The sequence below is a fragment of the Cryptomeria japonica genome, chromosome 3 (assembly GCF_030272615.1).
Source record: "Cryptomeria japonica chromosome 3, Sugi_1.0, whole genome shotgun sequence".
NCBI classification, from domain to species: domain Eukaryota; kingdom Viridiplantae; phylum Streptophyta; class Pinopsida; order Cupressales; family Cupressaceae; genus Cryptomeria; species Cryptomeria japonica.
The window spans coordinates 386,675,635-386,693,692 of NC_081407.1; positions in this window are offsets into that span (position 1 = coordinate 386,675,635).

Below are 18,058 nucleotides of genomic sequence, written 5' to 3' on the forward strand. Positions count from 1 at the left end.
AGGGGCACAAGCATCCCTAAGGACAATATAGGTTTTTCGATGGGAATTAGGAATATTATAATTCTACATAACCTCATTCCAGCTCATCGAATGACCTTCCTTAATAATATCCGATTGAATCTCTCCAAACCCTTTGAAGCCCATATTTTGGCAGAGCACCCTTGGATCAAAGCCAATGGTTTGCCTTTATGTTTCAGATTCCACCCTAAGGACCTTTCACCATAGACCTCCTTATCATCCCAAATTATGCTATTGTTAGATATGAATTGTCTTACAACATCTTAGGCTTTCCAAATATACTTGAATATAGAGGAGCCTGCAAGTCTATCATAACCCTCTTTCTCTATTATGATAAAACTTGCTACTATTATAGTTATTATTATTATTATATTTCATATCATTTTTGTGAGAAATGTTCTGTTTATTAAAGTTGAAATTATTTTTAAGGAATTAAATAGTGGGCACACACACACACACACTTAGAAATCATAAATTATATTATATTGACAAATTAATTATTTATTCCAAATATCAAATGAGCACATGTCGTAGGAAAAATTGGAAGCTTCTAGAGGGAATCTTCAATTACCATATTCTCGCATGTAACTCCTCCACTATCTCATCAATCAATTTTGCATGAACCCAATCTTGGAAAGAAACCTCCATTTTTCATTTAATACTCTTGATAGTGGAATGGAGGCATATTTTTTATATAATGTATGCAAGCTTTCAAAAAGGGGAGGTTGATTGTTTTTGGGTGGGAAGTAAATTTTCTCAAGTTTCTTGTTAATAGTAGTAGGATCTTCTTTGTAGTCACATTTCATTTGTAGTATTGTTAAGTTGATCTTGAAGGATTCTCACCAAGTTGCAAGGAAGGATCTAAGAAGGATAGCTAGAAAATTGGAAAGGATTCAATATCAATCTTTGACAATCCAAGTTCCCTCTCTTGCACTCTCTCATTTACATGTGTAAAAATTTGTATTTTCATTATATAGCTTTTATCTCTCTCTCTAATCTTCATTCATATAAAAATTTGCTCATCTTAGTTTGAAAAATTAATCAAAAATAATAATAAATCTATTTTTTTCATTAGAGGAATGCTTTGATTTAAGTTCTTTTCAAATAATGCAAATGAAGATTTCTTTTTATTTAACCTGTTTTTTTAGAGAAAAAGAAAGAAAAATCAAATCTTTGCTTTTGCTTTCTTGAATTTTTTTTTTAAAATCTAGATAAAGGATCTGTGTTAAAAAAAAATCTTATTTTCCTTAATTATTTCCCTATGAACTTAATGTTTTGTGAATTTATGTTGATCATCTGTGTATAAATTTCATTTTCCTTTTTAATTACCTCCCTGAGAATAAATTCATTTATGTGAGCGTATAAATCTTCCTTCTCTTATTTATTATTTCCCTGTGAATACATTTTCTTTGGGAATAAGTTAATCTCTCTGTGAGCATAAAATTGTTCATATGTGTATACATTTGTGAATATTTTTTTTTTATGTATTCTTCCTCGTAAATAAATTTTTACTCTCTCCCTCTCTGTGAGCAATTTTTTACTATTTGCAATGGGTTTACAACATTACAATGAAGTGTTATTACTATAGTTACTTTGTATTTGATTTTCAATACTTTTTATTTTTACAAACATTTTACACATTTTAAAAATATTTATCAATTTTGTTTGACTTATATTATGATATAAGAGAAATAATATATTTTTGGTAGGATTAGTGTGGGATATTATGTGAGGTTTCCATTAAAATTGTTATATGTAAATACATTTTCGTCTATCAATTTGATGATTTATAATGCATGTGTTGAATTGTTCTTATCTTCTTGCAACATACCTATAATAATATATTTATAGTGATTCTATAGATTGTTGCAATTATTTTCTTGCATAGTTCTCACTTGTCAAATAGAAGGTATGGTGATTTATTCATTGTTTATGAATTCTAGGATACTATGTGAGGTTTCTATTCGAAAATGCTATATGTAAAAATATTTTCTTCTATCAATATGATGATTTATAAAGCATTTGGTTGGTTATTTTGATCTTCTTGCATAGCTCCTCTAATAACATATTTATAGTGAATCTTTTGATTGATGCAAGTATTTTTCTTGCATAGCTCTCATTTGTCACATAGAAGGTAAAATGATTTATTCATTTTTATGAATCTTAAGTATTTTGAAATTGGATATCTCTCGGCGAATTTTACATAGATTTTTTAAAATATAAGTATACTAGTTCTCTGGGAATAAGTTAATCTCTATGTGAGCATAAAATTGTTCATATGTGTATACATTTGTGAATATAATATTTTTTTAATGTATTCTTCGTCGTAAATAATTTTTTACTCTCTCCCTCTATTTTTCTGTGTACATATACTTGTTCATCCATTCAACACTCTCTTCTGCGAATATCTCCCTAGGAACATATATTGTTCATTGGTGGATAAACCTTATTTTACAATTTATTATTTCTATCTAAATAATATCATTCTCTCAGAGTATAAATTGACCACCTAAGAACAAATTTACTTTTTATTTTCTTATTCAATTATTTTGTACTTGTGAGTAGATTTTTCTCCTTAATATATATATATATATATATATATATATTCGTAAACATCAAATTCGTTTCAAATCCTTTTTGAAAAGGGAATCGTATTTAATGCGAAGCTATTTACATCTTCTGTGCTGGCATATTGTCGCCCACACCCCTCTCCCCCACCACCACCACCACTTCCCTACCAGTCCGCAAGGAGTGGAGGGCCCCGTGACCCCCACTCTCCCCCTCCCTTTTTCCTTTTACAAAAAGAAATATATTCGTCCCATTTAAAATTTATTTATATTAAAATTGAATTGTATTATTACTAGCTTTTTATAATATAAAATTGGGTTGCTTTGATTATATATATATATCTTCTGTGCTGGCATATTGTCACCCGCACCCCTCTCCCCCACCACCACCACCACTTCCCTACCAGTCCGCAAGGAGTGGAGGGCCCCGTGACCCCCACTCTCCCCCTCCCTTTTTCCTTTTACAAAAAGAAATATATTTGTCCCATTTAAAATTTATTTATATTAAAATTGAATTGTATTATTACTAGCTTTTTATAATATAAAATTGGGTTGCTTTGATTATATATATATATATATATATATATATATATATATATATATATATATAATTTATTTACTTTATTTTTTTGAAATCTTGATTTGAATTAATTTATATTATAAAATTGGATTTTTATTGTTTATGGGTGAAAAAAAGAAATTTTTTATATAAAATTGTAATTCTTTCACCATTAAACTTAGGTTATCAAAGGGAATAAAGTTGGAGATTTACCTTGCCAATGATTGGGACAAACTTTAGAAGGTAATAATTAATTGCACTCAGGATATCCTAATCTTGCCAAAACAAGAGGATCTAATCATATAATTGACTTGCAAATAAATTCATGGCTTGGACTCATCTAAATAGTTTTATTAATTAGTTGGTTCATTCTATTACAGTCGGGTTATAATCAACAAATTAAGTTAATTCATTGATCAAGTTGTCTAGAGAACTTTTCTTTTCCAAGTAATCAAGTTTAGAAAACGAACTTTAATTTCCTATTCTTTACTTTTCCATGCAAGTTGCATTCAATATTGCCATGCAAGTTTCTTTTATGCAAGTTACTCATTACTATGCAAGTTACACCTTTTATATATTTGCTGCATAACTAATGTTACAATTCAAGAACTAGATGATAGTTTTCTCTTTTGATTATTGATCACCTAGTAGTAGTAAGTTAATATTTTTGAGTGATTCTCTTTCCCTTATTAATTAATTCTTGCAATAATGGTCTCGACTTTAATTAGAATGATGTTTATTTTAATCCTCCAAAGTATAATAATTGAATTCCTTGGATAGAAAACTAAACAAGAGGAGTTGGAAACATAAACCTTAGCAGTGTTCGGTATCTACGATGCCTCTGGGTCATGCTTACGGGTAATGTCATCATGTCGAACTACTACACCTAACGCCTAATAAAACTACAATAACAATGTCTATGACACTGTCCCTATAAATCTCAAGGAGTAATAAGGGCCATTTGGAAGTTAAAATCCAAGGGGTGGGTAATCCCCCTTGGATCGATAATTTAAGAAGATGAATTGTACATCCGCTCAGTAAACCGTAGAAAACTCCCATTAGGGATTGGCTGCGTATGATGTTGGATTTTATTTATCTCGATGTTTGTTAGCGGATGAAAATGGGTTAAGGGTTACACTCATGATAGGAAAGACGACTTAGTCTTTTAGGCCACAAGCAAATGGTCGCCTTGAGCCTATTTTCTATAGAGCTACCAACGTGGGTAGCAACCACAAAGAAACTGTCTGGGACATTGACCCTAGAAAGGGTTGCGTAGCCACCAAAGTAGTTTACATTAAACCCTAGTTAGAAAACAAAACTACGTACTTTATGCCTTGATCCCGTGCCGAAACAGGTATGTAGGCAATCTAGGGATGAAGTTGTCCTTAGTACTCAGGCATTCGGGGATGGGGTCTAGGATTTTGGTCAAGGTGAGTAGATGGTTTGCAAATTTCTTTGGCCTCTCAATCAAAGGGAATATAATTATTCATTGGAAGATTTAAAAAAAAAAATTCAACGCATACTCAAAAGGAACCCCGTATGGATTCACTTGACTTCCTGAGGCTTTCGGCCAAATTCTGAGGCAAAATTCAAGCTTGTGTTATGTTATTTTATTTACTCCTAAGGATGGCGACCTTGGTGCACTACTAGTAGAGGAGTGTAGTTATTAGAGAGTGACTCAGGACCCGAATGGTCCCGATGAGTCTAAGTCTCTGGTCAGAGCACTTCCTTTCCCGAATTGGATAGATGCCTACCCCATTTGGGTAGATGCCTATCCTGAATTGGATAGATGAAACATCTTGTCCCATAAGGATAGATGTCTAACCCATATGGTTAGATGCTCATCCCAGATGGATAAATGCCTATTCCGCTTGAATAGATGCCCAGAGTATGCGATTGAATCAAACACAATTAAGAATAATTATAAAAAAATAGTCAATTTTTTTGGGTTGAGTAGAGTGGGTTATTACATGTGGTATCAGAGCCAGGTTCAAGTCTAGGCCTTGAGCTCACTTCAACTTACACAAACTAAAGGAGTATCTTGTAAGCAGTAGAGATGAAATTGTTATATTTTAAATCAAGAACTAAGGAATTTAATTCTAGGTAAAACCTATATGGCAAGAGGAAGAGGAAATGAAAGATGTGCTACCACTACTAGGAGACAAAGGGAATGTAGCCATGAAGAAAACCATGAAGGAAATCAACAAGACCAAGGGAATAACAAAGATGGGGTTGAAGCTATAATCAACTTGCTAACCAAACAAAGGGATAAGATCAAATCCTTGGAGCAATCAATGCAGAACCTTAGGGTAAGGCAAAATGACATCAAAAATAGAAGTGGAATTGAAAATGGGAACCTTGGCAATAATCGAGGGAATGAGATAGAGAATAGGAGGGAAAATAATATGTTGGAGCTATCTAAGGATTTGAAGAAAATCACCCCACCTAAGTTTGATGGAAAGCGAATTGGCGAAGGAGTTGAAAATTGGTTGAATGAAATGGAAAAGTACTTTGAACTAAGGGACTTTAGCGAAACAACCAAGGTCTTATGGGGTTCCTATCAACTCACAGGGGAGACAACTAGTTGGTGGACTAACACAAAGGAGGAAAATGGGTATAGCAGGGATACAATCACATGGGATCAATTTGTTCACCATTTCCATAAAAGGTGGTTACCATAATTGTTCTTTGATGAAAAGGCGGAAGAATTCCATAATCTTCGACAAGGGTCCTTAACAATCCAACAATATTGGGACAAGTTCAATAAATTGCTTAAGTATGTACCCATGTATCAAAATGATGAGAAAGGTCAAGCTAGGAAGTTCATTTTGGGGCTAAAAACCAACACAGGGGCAAAAGTTGACATGCATGTACCTGAGAACATGAATGATGTACTTGAGAAGTCTTTAAAGTGGGAAAGGAAGATTCAAGCCCTAGCAGTAGCAAGGCAGAACTTTAATGGGAATCATTCATTTAAAGGAATGAGGAATTCAAGGGAAACACCAACTTCAACAAAAGTAGAAGGAATAATTCATTTGAAAGAAGGCCACCCCCCAATGAATATCAGAGGAATGGAAATAATAATAATAACAGGGGCAAGTATAACAAGAATGACCAGCACAATAGGATAACTTATCCACCAAGGTCCAATGAAGAAAGGAATGAACCTCCTAGGAATCAAGTAAGGCGGGAACCACTAGGTGGGTGTTTTATGTGTGGAGGGAACCATTTTGCTAGAGAATGCCCAAGAATGCAAGGTCAGATCAGGGCTAACCAACCACAACAAGGACCTCAACAAAGGATTCATGCAGTAGTTAGAAACCGAAGAACAAGATATCAGAATGTTCCCGTGGAAACTACAGGTATACTATTTGAACAACCAATTTCAATTCTAATTGACACTGGATCTCTGAATGTTTCATTTCACCTAAATTAGTAAGAAAATTTGCATTAAGTTAAAAAATGGAGTCATCATGGATGGTTAATTATGGGGATAAGGCAACTAGGGAAGTAACCAAATGTTTATCAAGAGCAAGGGTACAATTTCCCAATTTTGAAACAAGGGTAGATCTCTGTGTGGCACCCCTAGGGTTATATGACATAATTATTGGAATGAGTTAGCTAATAGATCATCAAGCTAGTGCGGATTGCTAGAACAAAGTGGTTGAGTGTTTGGATGATGGAGGAAGAAGGGTCAAAATTCAAGGAAAGTTTAAACCTATCAACATAGAAACCATATCAACCATGCAATTAAAGAAAGAAAGAAGAAGAGGAGGCCTAATCTATAATGTTGGAATTGATGAAGGAGAAGAGGAAAATACTCCAACTTTTGAAAATGCCCCCTTCTTACAAGAATTCAAGGATGTATTTCCAAAAGAATTACCAGGCTTACCCCCTAAAAGGAAGTTTGAGTTTTCTATCGACATACTACCATGAGTTGAACCGGTATCAAGGGAACCTTACTGTATGAACACTACTGAATTACAAAAAATCAAAATGCAATTGGAGGAACTCTTGGCTAAGGGATTAATAAGGCCAAGTGTATCACCATGGGGAGCACCAGTCCTATTTGTTAAGAAGAAGGATGAGATCTTAAGACAATGCATTGACTATAAGATGTTGAACGAAGTCGCAATAAAGAATAGGTACCCCTTGCCTCGAATAGAGGATCTTTTTTATCAAATGAAGGGAGCAGTTGTGTTTTCAAAGATAGACCTTCAATCAGGATATCATCAACTCAGAATTAAGGAAGAAAAATATTTTGAAGACAACTTTTAGGACTAGATATGGGCATTGTGAATTCATAGTAGTACCTTTTGGTGTATTCAATGCCCCAGCTGCATTTATGAATCTAATGAATAGTGTACTTCATGACTACTTGGACAAATTTGTCTTGGTATTTTTGGATGACATCTTGATTTACTCTAGAAATGAAGAGGAACATTTAGTGCACCTACGATTGGTCTTGCAAAGGTTAAGAGAAAATAAGCTATATGGAAAATTATCAAAATGTGCCTTCTTTGAAGAAAAGATTCACTATCTTGGGCATATCATATCAAAGGAAGGAATAGTAGTTGATCCAGAAAAGATAAAGGCAATAGTGGAATGGTCGATCCCTAAAAATGTTTCAGAGGTAAGAAGCTTTATGGGGCTAGAAGGGTACTATAGGAGGTTTGTGGAAGGATTCTCTAAGATAGAAAACCCTATCACATCATTGCAAAGGAAAGGTAAAAATTTGTGTGGACGGAGAAAAGTGATAAGGCTTTTCAAATTTTGAAAGAAAGACTAACTACACCACCTATATCAAGGGTTCCAGATCCAAATGGGCATTTCATAGTTGTAACAGATGCTTCTATTGAAGGTTTGGGAGGAGTACTTATTTAAGATGAGGGGATTGTGGCTTACGAATCTAGGAAGTTGAAAACTCATGAAGTAAATTATGTGCCCCACGATTTAGAATTAGTAGCAATTGTGCATGCCCTACAAAAATGGAGACACTTCTTACTTGGGATGCCCTTTAAGTTAAAATCAGATAAGCAGGGACTAAAGTACATTTTTACCCAACCCCACTTAAATGCTAGACAAAGAAGGTGGCTAGAATTTATAAGTGAATATGGTTTTGAAATTGAATATATTAAGGGGAAAGAAAATAGGGTGGCAGATGCTTTGAGTATGAGGAGGCACTTGATGACTATAACAACATTCAAAACCACCTTTAAGAAGCAAGTAATGAATGAGGAAGAACATGATCCATGGTATGAGAAAGTCAAGTTAGCTTTAGAACATAATCGAACAGATCCTAAGGTTGAAGGGTACACGTTAGATGAAGAAGGATTACTAAGGTACAATAATAGAATCTATGTTCCAAATTCAGAAGACTTAAGGAAGGTAGTCTTATCTGAGGCCCATAATACTCCTTACTTGGGGCACCTGGGGGTTAATATACTTTATGCAGATCTAAAGAAGCTATACTTTTGGCAAGGGATGAAGAATGACTTAGTTCAGTATGTGGCTAGATGTTTGGAGTGTCAAAGGGTAAAAGAAAAACATAGACATCCAGCTAGACTATTACAGCTACATGATGTACCTCAACACAAGTGACAAGTTATTAGTATGGAATTTGTGCAAGGGTTGCCCATGTCACCTTCTAGGCATGATGCAATAATGGTGGTAATTGATAAGCTCACAAAGGTGACACACTTTATACCAAGGAACTTGTTAGATGATGCACCTACTTTGGCAAGGTGCTTTGTAAAGGAAATATTTAGATTGCATGGGATGCCAAAGAAAATCATATCAGATAGAGATGCTAGATTTACTTCAAGGTTTTGGACAACTCTTCAATCAGCCTTGGGAACTCAACTAAATTTTAGTACTGCATACCATCCTGAAACTAATGGTCAAATAGAAAGGATGAATCAAATCTTGGAAGACCTACTCCACATGTACTGCATGGACCAACAGAAGAAATGGGAAGAGTACCTACCACTAGTAGAGTTTTCTTACAACAACACTTTTCAAACATCTTTGGGGATGACACCTTTTGAAGCATTGTATGGTAGGCCATGTCGAACACCTTTGAGTTGGGACAACTTTGAGGATAGAGTAATAATTGGTCCAGATATGTTGAAGGAAATGAAAAGGAAAAGTAAGGAAATTAGGCAAAGGTTGAAAGAAGCTTCAGATAGGCAGAAAATTTATGTAGACAGGAACAAGACACCAAGGGAGTTTGAGTTGGGAGAAAAAGTCTTCCTGAGGGTCAAACGGCATAAGAGTTCCATAAGGTTTGGGAAAAAGACTAAGGTTGCACCTCATTATGTTGGACCTTTTGAAATCTTGAAAAATATTAATCCAGTTGCATATCGGTTGGCCTTACCTCCCCAGTTGACCCGAATCCATGATGTCTTCCATGTATCACTTCTTAAAAAGTATGTACCTGTTGAGAAACACATTTTGAATTGGGATGCCTTATAGGTCCAGGAAACGGGGGAATAATGATAGAGCCATTCAGAATCTTGGAGAGGCGCTAGTACCAATTGCGCAACAAAGAGGTTGATCAGTGCAAGGTACAATCGAATCAGTAAGATGAGAAGATGCTACTTGGGAGGACAATAGTGAGATGCAACAATTGTTTCCTTTTTTGTTTTAGACTTATCATGAACTACAAACTCTTATATGATTATATTAAATAAGTGTATCAAGACGATGCACAATTTAAGGGGGGAAGGATGTCATAACCCTTATTCTCTATTTTGATAAAACTTGCTACTATTATAGTTATTATTATTATATTTCATTTCATTTTTGTGAGAAATGTTATGTTTATTAAAGTTGAAATTATTTTCAAGGAATTAAATAGCACACACACTTAGAAATCATAAATTATCTTATATTGGCAAATTATTTATTTATTCCAAATATCAAATGAGCACATGTCGTAGGAGAAATTGGAAGCTTCTAGAGGGAATCTTCAATTACCATATTCTCGCATGTAACTCCTCCACTATCTCATCAATCAATTTTGCATGAACCCAATCTTGGAAAGAAACCTCCATTTTTCATTTAATACTCTTGACAGTAGAATGTAGGCATCTTTTCTATATAATGTGTAGACACCCAAATATGTCTACTTAATTAAATGAATACTTAGTATTTATTTGATTATTTAACCATCGATCGATAATTAATTAAATATTTAATTAATTCATCTTAAATCTATTCTCTTATTAATTGAATAAATTATTCAATTTAATTCATTAAACCATATTCTGACAATTAATTAAACAAATAAAGCATATTTGTTTAAATAACCCCTCTCCACATTTAAATAGATTAACATTTATTTAAAATCCCTAAAACCCTTCCACTTGCATTCTCCTACAAATGCAAGTTGCATGATTTTAGTTGAAATAAATGAATTTTATTTTAATTAAAATACCCTTTTATCCTCACCCATTTTCTCACTAACCCCCTTCTAGATTCTTCTAAACCCCTTCTAGACTCTTCTAACCTCTTCTAATTAGCCTAATCCCCCTCTCTAATCATTTGCACATCCCTTAAGAAAGGCCACTTCTCAAAACAACCCAAAAGTCTTCAATAACCATTAAAGGCTTCGTGTCTCCAACAAGCTAACATCAAAAGTCTTCAATAACCATTAAAGGCTCTTACATGACCATAAATGGTTAACTCAAACTTAACCTCTGGTTAGAGACTTTCTCTCCAACTCAACCATCTTTTAACTCATGGGTCTCTTCAAGAATTCATTGCTTTGGCCATGCTTATCCCTTTTACTCTTGCACAAGAGTTTATCCCTTGGATAATAGATTTATCCAATAACCAAACCCTCCTAGGGTAACCCTCATGTCTCATCAGGCATTAAATGCTCCTTCTCTCTCCTCTCAAGACATCTCATGTTGCCACTTGTCATCATGGGATTGGGTTGAAAGCAATCACATGGATACTAAACCCATCAATCTTGACCCTTCACAAGCCTACTCAATCTTAGCCATTCAATCAATATTTTTCCCTATAAAAGGACCTCATTCCCCAAGCAAAAAAGGCAATTAGAGAGCATTTTAGAGTATTGTTATTATAGTAAAATTCACATAGACATTAGGAGCTTTCTCCTAGAAAACCTTTTACACTTGCATAAGCATTTATTTTTCATTTACAACCATCTTGAATCTTCATATGGAATCCATGGATAGTGCTAAAAGCTGAGAGCTAAACTCATTTGGGACTTGGAGAGGAGAGGGATAAGGAAAAGCCAACATCATCAAGTATAGGGGGGATTATTAGAGTTGTCTCATTCTTTATTTTCCTCTTTGCTTTGTTACTAATCTTTCTTGATATGCTTTTGAAATGGATTCATCTTCATGTTATGGTTATGGTTGAAAGTTTACTAACATGATTTCTTTGTGATTGTCCACTAATCCCGTTTTCATAGCATCATTTGGTGAACCTGACGTGAATCAAACATTCAACCTTCTGATTTTTATTTCTAATCACTTTGAAATTGTAGGATTTTCATGCATAGGATAGCGTTTTACTGTTTTTGTCACACGCAGTAGCGCTTTCGTCCTGAACTGGTGCCTCTGGTTTCTCTGAGCGTAGGACTTTTATCTTATGTTACATCTTTCAGTGTTTATTATAGCACTTATGTTCTTTGTTATAGCACTTTTAGTTTATTCTGGCGCTTATGTTGTTAGTTATAGCGCTTTTCAGTTCTGTTAGCGCTTCTATCTTCTAGCAAATTAGCGCTTTTGTATCAAGTAGAGAGCTGATAATTGTAAGAAATGAAATTTTAGGCTTGTCAAGCCCACCATCTTGCCTAACCTTTTGAGTGGTTTTTGCAGATCTAATAATTTTGTTGCAGGTTTGGAGGAGTTAAATTAGAAACACTTTTAGTCTTTGAGTTTAAAATTAATCTTTCATGTTTTTTTTTTGTTTTGTTTTTTCAAACAAAGGGATTAAAATGAACTTCATGGTCTTTTGGTTCAACTAAAATAAATTTCACTTTCACTTTGGTGCTTAAAACAAACTTAATCTTTCTTGTTTTTCAAACAAAGGGATTAAAATGAACTTCATGGTCTTTTGGTGCAAATAAAATAAATTTCACTTTCACTTTGGTGCTTAAAACAAACTTAATCTTTCTTGTTTTTCAAACACAGGGATTAAAATGAACTTCATGGTCTTTTGGTGCAAATAAAATAAATTTCATTTTCACTTTGGTGCTTAAAACAAACTTAATCTTTCTTGTTTTCAAGCAAAGGGATTAAAATGAACTTCATTCTCTTTTGGTGCACTTAAAATCAACTTCATTTTCAATTTGGTGCATAAAAAGAACCTCACATCTACCTTTTTTTTTGCTACAAAGGCTAAACGACTTTATTCTTGTTGACCAGGTTTTTGCTTTCCAAAAGTTTGTCAATTGTCAAAACAATATTTTATCTTGGCTAAAAAGAACACCATATCTGTTGGAGCAACATCTCCAAGTAGCAAATAGATCACATTGCAATAATAGGTTAAAAATAACAATTGTCTTTTGTGATTGGCATACTCGTGCGAATTTGTAGAGTGGTCCTAATTCTAACACACACTATGATCCTCTCCCTTGGCTCTTGTGGTCCTAGGTGCAAGAGAAAAGTTTTAGTAACACTCTAATTTTTTTATTTTTAAGAGAGGCCTGCCAAGAGACACATCACTCTTGGGACAAGCTTGCACGGTAAATCCTTTGAGCCGTTATAGAAATCAGGTGAGAGCGAAAGTTGTAGCCTTGGGTGTAGTTGTTCCTATAGTGTAACTTGCCAAAAGGACATATGGGCCCTACTGTGAGTTACAAGGCCCTTAAGTGAGTCACTACAGAATGAACTTACGTCCAAAGACTTTAAACATTACTAGACATCTCTTATTTTAGAAGCCCACCCATTCTATTGATTGAGGATATTTGTGAAAAGTTTAGTGAAAGAGCATAGATGGTTTTTCTCCCAAGATACCATACATATTTCCTTAAGTAGAAACATGGCTTTTTGAGAGGCTACTTGCAGCTTAATAAAAGTGGTGACTCCCCCACCATAGGGACCACCTATCTGTTATGCTCACGCAAGACTTAGTATATCACATCCTTACCTACTACGGTGGGATACATAAGGTATGTAGTACCAAAGTTGAAGAAATATCAAGTTGTGGGCTGAAAATATTGCAACTGGCCATTACCTTAGGGATAACAAGTGTTTGAGTTATCTTCGACTTGTTTCATACCAGTGAAAATTTGGGCCGACTTTAGGCCTATGAACATACATACATTTATGAGGGTAAAGAATTTCATGATTGGGTTGATTTAGACCCACACCTTTTGTGCCATTATTGAAAAGGGCAAGAGTATGTGCTTGTGTGCTTGACGTATTTTCTTGTCAAAAGATTCAAACAATTGAAACAAGTTACACCCAACAACAAATCTCAATAAAACAAACTTCACACATTCTTGCAAAAAGCTACCCATGCTTCGTGTTTGGAAATCTCTCAAATACGTCAAAAAGTCAATTTATAGAAAAACCAAAAAGAAGCAAAGTGAAAAGAAACCCCCAAAAAGGATAAGTTTCTTATACAAAAATCGTAAGTTGTTGTTGAAACATTGCACTTTCATCCATCAATATCACTATTTTAGTCATGGTTTTACCGACGACTTTGAATTAGAACAACTTGCATCACAAGCTTTCTTTGAAAGAAGGGCTCTATCATATCATCGCAATCACAATCAACGCATTCCTCCATCGTACATTCCACAACCCGCAATCACTTACTAGAGATTCCTAAAGTTCACATAATCCTCCTACATTTTCTTCCATCTTCCTCACTTCAAAATCATTTCCAAAAAAAAATTCATAGTCCCTTAGTAGAAAATTACAAAGTTCACACTCATTCCAAAACACATCACGAATTCACTAAACTCTCAACACAAAGAGGTCTTGTCCTTAGTCCTTTCAGATATTGCTTATCATACCAACAAAATTACTTTCTAGTGTGTCTCTACATCTAGGATCAAACATCCTAAAAGGGAATTACTAAACATCTAGATGGGTTAAAACTAGTCCATGAGTGCATCCTCTCATTACTAGGTAGCTTATGTTTGTAACAACACAAACCTTGATACACCTCATCTCACAATTATTAAGAAATCAAAACAAGCAATTCTAAAGAGGACTTTGTTGATACCCAACCTTTAGTGTAGGAGATCAAACATCCACAAACACTTCAACTCATCATTATCATCATAAAAATCTTTGAACTATAAGAAGGGATCACACATACATTTTTCCATTCATCTCATTCTCAAACACACACTTTTTCACCCACAAAGACGCACTTCAAACATGGCTAGGACTTGGTCTCAAAGTCATTGACAAAATCAAAATGAAATATGGGGAGAATAAGAAGTGACCGTTAACCCCTTTTCCATACAAGGAGGCCCAGAGACCCCTACACAAGCACAAATAGAAGATGCACTTAGCAACCCCATATTTAACAGACTTTTTGAAGAAATTCTCAAAAGAAGTGCTAATGCCCATTTTTTGAAACTTGCTCAAGAAGGAGCCAAACTTCTTGCTAACTTTGACGTATCACAACTTAAAGATATACCAAAACAAGCCCATCATAGCCATCAACAAGAACCAAATCACGGTGAAAGGGAGGCAAGGAATACACGTAACTATGATGATAACTATCGCACGACAACATCCCCCCTCCTCTTACAAAAATGGATATGTTAAGACAACAGTTGCAAGATCTCGCACAACAAGTACACTGAGGAAGGACACACAAGCAATATGCTCTCGAAGATATCTGCCCATATCCATTTGATAAAAACATATACATGCCTCCTTTCCCACACACCTTTGAAACTCCAAAGTTTGATAAATACAAAGGAAAGGCAGACCCTAGAGATCATGTGCGAGAATTTTTCTCCACCTTCTTAGAGGTTGCATACGAGGACACATATTTAATGTGTCACTTTCCCCAAAGTTTGGGAGGCTCAACCATGCAATGGTTCTCACGCCTACCCGGTGGGATCAGGACCTTTGAGGACCTCATACAAAAATTTATCACTCATCATGCACATAACATAGAATAGGATGTCTCTATGGCTGATCTATGCAATACAAAACAAAAGAATGGTGAGTTATTCTCAACATTCTTACAAAGATGGAGACACCTTTCTAGTAGACATTCCTTTCCAATTCCTAAAGAGCAATTAGTTGAAATTTTTATTTCAAACTTAAATGAGGAAATGGAATTTTACTTAGACATAAAATGTTCAGACAATTTCAAAGACATCATAGCTCAAGGACTTAAAATAGAGAAATCCCTTATCAAAAAGGGACTTGTCAAAATATACAATGACAACAAGGAGGGTCCAAGACCAGCCTACAATAGTGACAAACCAAAGTTTTGGGCTAAGAACAAAAACATTGTTAATGATGGTGTTGTGGACACACGAACTGTCATAATCGCCCAACCCATAGTCAAAAGTATAGGGGTTGCAGATAATCACAACAACCCCACTACCAATCAAGGTAATCCTCAAACCAATCCAGGAAATCACCCTTCAAACACACAGCAAGAGGAACCTAAAAATAGATACCTGACTTACAAATCTAATCGCACCTACACACCCTTGGGGAAATCTCTGAAAAAGATTTTATGCTAGCTCATCTTTTATGATCTTATCACATTACCTAAAAAATCACACTATGAACCACAAGTCAAACCTTCCCGGTGGAGAGATAATGATTATTGTGAATTTCATAAAGGAAGAGGGCACAAAACAAAAAACTGTCACGATTAAAGGATACCGTTCAAGACCTCATTGATCGAGGTGACATAGAAGTGGATGGTCACAATGCAAAAACTTCCAATACTGATCATACTATGTTCAAAAATCCACTCCCATCATATGAGAAAAGAGGTCCCTCCCATCAAGGTAAGAATCAAGATAAAATGACAAATTATACACATGCAACCTATACCTATACTATCAATAATCTTTATGATGCCAATGAACAAGTTGCTACCCTTACCATCCAAGGCAAGGATCATGCATGCAATGTTGTTACCCATCGTAGAAATCTTGTCTTACCAGGTACACCATCAAAATCGGCATATGTGCCCAAACATTATAACCTTATGGACCAATTAGATAAGATGCCAACACTTATCTCCATACTAGAGATTTTCCATATATCACCCTCATATAAAACTATCTTAGATCAAGCTCTCCAAGAAGCGTCAGTTCCACCCAACCTCAATACAGATCAATTTCAAGCCATGGTTGGGAGTCTCAAATCATCACCATGTCTCACTGTTGCAAAGAATGATGATGCATCATTTCAACAACCGCATAATGCCCCTCTCCACATTGAGGGATTCATACACAAACATCGAATCAAGTGAGTCTTGATTGTCAATGGAGTTGGCCTTAACATTTGCAAGTTAATCACCGCATTGGGATATGCAAAAGATGCCAGAAAGAGGATCACCATCAAGGCCAATGATGATGCAGAACGTTCTTCTAAAGGGTGTGTCACTCTACTAGTTAGGGTAGGACCCATGGTGAAGAATGTGGTTTGTCACATCCTAGATCTCCCTCTTCCATACAATCTCCTATTAGGTAGACATGGATTCACACCATGCAAGCAGTACCCTCTACTTACCATCAATGCATCAAGTTCCCATATAATGGAGTAGAGATGACTATCCTTGGTAATGCCAACCCATTCACTTTTTGCAACCATATAAGGCATTAACCTGATATCATAGTTCCTAGCAATAAAGAAGCCACCACCTCATCATCTTACATTCACCCAACAAACCTCACCAATCCATCGATCCGTACACCCAAACAAGAAAATATGAAAATGAAAGTACAAGATGAAGGCCCAGGAGAGTATAATATTAATCAGCTTTTCTATGTTGGCCAACTACCTCTCTCACCTAGGACTTATGGAAAACCACAACAGTCACTCAAATCACTTGTTGCATCCCATACTACTACACTTGATGGCTTCATCCCAAACAGATCACAGGGATGAGAAACTCTTGATGAAGATTTGGCAGAGTGGATCTACAAAGACCTTTTTGACACAGCTAGACAACAGGTTCGGATCCCCACAGAAAGGTATGGTAAATATTTTTCCCTAATGCAAAAGATGGGCTATGATGGCCATAGTGCATTGGGATTCCACAAACAAGGTGTACAAGAGCCATTGCAACCATTATTACAACCACGAGATACAACTGGACCTGGATTCAACCCTGGTTCAGGCAGCTCTTCTAAGCTCAGGATTCCAAGCAAACATAAGAGGACTACTTCAAATATCGCCCCTTCTAGAAGAAGGACAATATCTATTGCCAATCACCTCCTACGTCTAAATTTTCAAGTTACGAAGATACTCCTCAATTTGCTGCAAGTAAGCAAAGGAGTTATATTACTCACCAAACTCTCAGTCCTGGGATAAGACTCTTGTCTACTTCAGACACCCAAGCAACATCAACAACCCTGTCTGATAAAACCCTTGTAGCAGCTAGCGACAAACCTTTCACATCAACAGACATCCCTATAACACATAGTGACAGAGTTCTATAGAGTGATTCTGGGATAGATTCACATGAATATGAGTGGGATTGTTCATTTTCATAATCATCTGATGGGGACACTTTTGAAGTTAAGAAAGTTGAAGGAGATGCATTTATTAAGGCCTTTTGGGACCCAATTAATGAGGACACTTCAAATAGATCACCTCCTGAGCCTGGTTACGAAGAGGATAGTACTGACGATGACCTTGGCTCCTTCATACTTACCATAACCAACACATCCTTTGAACTTAACCTGATCGATGAAGCAATGCCAATTATTTAC